The sequence below is a fragment of the Aphanomyces astaci genome (assembly GCF_000520075.1).
Source record: "Aphanomyces astaci strain APO3 unplaced genomic scaffold supercont1.60, whole genome shotgun sequence".
Classification (NCBI taxonomy): Eukaryota; Oomycota; class Saprolegniomycetes; order Saprolegniales; family Verrucalvaceae; genus Aphanomyces; species Aphanomyces astaci.
Window position 1 is genome coordinate 104,040 of NW_009798323.1, and position 4,096 is coordinate 108,135.

The following is a 4,096-nucleotide window of genomic DNA, read 5'->3' on the forward strand; positions in this document are numbered from 1 at the left end:
TCGAGCTCACGAAGGCCTTTCTACTCCTGCATTTACCACCCACCCAGACTCAAGTCGTAGCCGTCCCATATCCCCTCCATCCTCCGCCTATCCTCCCCTTTCGTCAGCCACCCGTCGTGCTCGTTCATCGCCTCCTAAACGTCGCGCTTCTCCATCACGTCCATCTGCTGGATGGAACACGTCCCAAACCTTTCATCCTTCTTTCGCCTTTCTTCGGCGCTCCACATCAGCACCGCCTGCGAAACGACAACGCCTTCCCAATCCCACCTCTCAACCCTCAACTACCAAGGCATCAATTACGCCTACCTCAGCTCGAATGCCACGTCCTCCATCTTCCTCTACGCCTAACGCCCACACTCGGGCTACTTCCACAGCACTCATCATTCAACCACAGTTTCCACCCCAACAAAACTATATATCACTTCCCCCCGCCTCTTGCCCGGTGGATGACTCTCTGCTGCCTCCACTCCCCGCCTATCGTATTCATCCTACGCGTACGCCTCCCAACTCTAACAAACTCACTACACGACCTCCCACGCCTGCCGATTACGTTGACCCGCCTGCACGACAGTTACCCGTACGCCTCAACCGTCGTGGTGGCGCCTACAGTGCACCTCCGCCTCCTCGTGCTGCGCGCCCTTATTACTCCTCCGATGAAGAAGACTGCTGGTGTCCAAATCATGACGTCGCCTACGGTCAAATGGCCAACATTACTGCCGACGCTTTTCACCAACTGTCTTATAACAAGTGTGTCGCCTATCACCTTTTCAAGTATCAAACCGGTCTCCATCCCAAAGCGCGACCACCACCAATCCCACTCATCAAAGACAACCTCCAACTCAAAGACTACCAAGCGAATCCTACGCCTCCCACAACCACCCACTTTCCCTTCTACGTTGGAATCTCCTGGGACACGGTCTGCCTGAAGGTATTTCCCCAACCACACCAATCCATTCCCCTTGGAACCTTCACTCTATCCCCAGCTCTCCAGCGAATGGATCATCGACTCTGGTGCCACCGCCTCCTGCACGCCTCACCGTCGCTATTTTATCGACTCCGCCTTTGTCGACTTGCTGTGGGCGACGGTGGCAAAATTCCTGTTCTCGGCTACGGGCCGATCGATCTCGGTGTTACCACCCACTCTGGCGAAACCTCGGCCAATCTCACTGCTCATCAAGTGCCCCTCTCTCTACCCTTTGCCCTACATTGCCCCGCCTTACAATTCAACCTTCTTTCCGTCCGTCACCCTGTTCAAGCATGCTGCCACTTCGATTTCTCGCATCCATCGCACTGCCTCATGGACATTGGTCGTGGCCTTTATTTGCGTGCTCAAGTTAACGCCTTGGGACTCTATTCTTTTCCGGCGAAGCCCTACACACGCCTAGCCAGCAACCCTCCGCCTCACCCTCCTGCTGCCGTTGCAGCTGCCATCATGGAATTTGAGGCTAACCTAGCTGCTCATCCTTCCCTTAGTGATGCGGATCCATTCCATATCAACTTCGCCACGCCTACCCCGTCCTCCATTTCTACGCTTGAGTCTACCGTACAAGCCGCGGCGCGCTCCGAAGTAATCGATCAATTGCACATCTATATTATTTTCTTTGGACGTTCGCCTAAACACACTATTTCAAGTCTCCATCAAGCAAGGCTGTACATTTCTCATTACCGCCTACCACCACACTCTCTCCCCCAACCCCAACGCCTCGTCTCTTACTGTTTATCCGGCAGTTCGAAATTTCCTTCAGTACACGCCTTGTCCCTCACTTCCAACGTTGTCAACCCAATCCAGTCAACTCTCATCTCTCCATCTACCAACAAACCTCTTCTATCTCCGCCTCCCCCTACAACTTCAACATCTACGACGCCTTCTCTCGCACTAGCTACTGCTACCACCTCAAACACACGCCTATCTAACGATAAAAACTTACTTATCATCGCGTTTTCTCCCGGCACCCGCCATCAATACCATCCAAGCTGGAGCAGCATTTAGCCTTCGCGCCCGTGATGCATCCGGCATTCCATCCATTACACCTCATGACCCTCTACCACCTCTCTCTTCTCGCCTCGATCCAACCATATTTCCTTCACTTCCTTCAACATCTCCACTGTCTACCACCGATCCATTGTCTCCGCCCCAGGTTTACTCTTTGTCTGGCACCTTTGACGAACTCCAACTTGCTCTACCATATCGCAGTTCGTTTTTCCATCCGCCTTGCCCAACATCACAGCCGCACCACTCCAACCCTACACTACCAGGCACTCCGTTTTGCCTCTCCACCTCTCATTTACCCTTTGTTGACATCTCGATCGATGATCTTTCTACTCTTCCACCACCGCCTTACCCCTACCCCTTTCCCGCCTCTCTCGGCGCCTACACAACCCCTCGAACCACCCCTTTATCCGCCATGGCACCTTTACGCCTTACTCAGCGCCCGCCTACCCTCCGATTCCTCGGATCCTAAAAACTGGTAGGAAGCCATGCGCCGTTCCGATCGCGACAAATGGCGAGCTGCCGCCCACGACGAATTCCAGTCCCTTCAAGATAACATGACCTACGATCTTGTTCCACGCCTAAAAACCATGACAGTCCTGCCCTGCCGATGGGTTTTCCGCATCAAGCCCAACGGCACGTACAAAGCACGCCTAGTTATCAAAGGTTTTCTGCAACGCGAGGGCGTTGACTACGACGACATCTTTGCGCCTGTCGTACGCCTCGCAGTCCTCCGTTTTCTTTTCATTATGGTGGCTATCTACGACCTTGAGTGTCATCAAATGGACGTCAAGACCGCCTTTCTCCACGGGACCATGGACCGCGTCGTCTACATGGAACAGCCGCCTGGCGACCTCGTGACCGACGTCTCCCACCGCGAATTAGTTTGCCGCCTAAAACGCAGCCTCTACGGCCTCAAACAAGCGCTTAACCTATGGTACTGGACATTCGTCGACTATATGACATCCCAAAAGTACACCCGACTACACAAGGACCGCTGCGTCTTCATCAAGTCCGACGCCTCCAGTTTCACCATTGTCAGTCTCTACGTGGACGATCTACTTATTCTTGCGCCTACTCTTTCCCTCGTCCTCGCCTTAAAGGCTTCCCTCTCTCAACGGTTTGCCATGAAAGACCTTGGCGAAGTCTCCGACATTTTGGGATGGCAAGTCGAACGCAACCGAGCAGCCAAGACCATTTTCCTTCACCAATCTCGCTACGCCGAGGCTATCCTGGACCGTTTTTACATGGTGAACTGCAACCCAATTTCTACGCCTTTCAACCCCAGCCTCACTCTATCCGCCTCCCATTGCGTGACGACGCCTCACGACTTCACCTTTATGATCGGCAAGAACTATCGCTCTGTCGTCGGCAGTTTCATGTACTTAGCTATGGGCACACGTCCCGATCTCGCCTACACTCTCCAACAACTTAGTCAGTTTCTCCACAACCCTGGCCCTACTCATTGGTCTACCGTCCAACCTGCCCTTCGTTATCTCAAAGGCACCCGCTCCTATGGCATCCGCCTTGGTGGCATCGCCTCTATCGACGACTTCCCTTTTCTATCCGCCTACGTCGATACGAACAATTCTATGTGTGTTGATACCAGACGTTGTATCAGTGGATATTTTACCCTTTTTTTCGGCTCACCTGTGTCGTGGCTTGCCAAGAAGCAACCACTCGTCACCCTGTCCACCACGGAAGCTGAGTTCGTTGCCCTCGCCTTATGCATTCAAGAATTTCTCTATTTACGTCAACTCGCCTCTGAACTCCAACAAACGTCCGACCAACCCGTCCTAGTCCATGAAGACAATCAGTTCACCATCAATATCGCTACCAACGCCGAACTTCACGGCCGTTCAAAGCACATCGACCGCTAAATGTTTGTGCGTGACCTTGTGGACTCCGGCGAATTCCAGCTCAAGTGGTGCAGCTCTGGCAACGAACTTGCAGACTTCTTCACCAAACCTCTTCCGGCACCCGCGTTTGCCGACCTACGATCACGCCTCTCCATCATTCCCCTCTCCGCCTTCACGACGTGATCTCAAACGCCTATCAATACTCTTTTTCTTATTCACAGCTCTACTCTACGCCTTCCCGCCTATC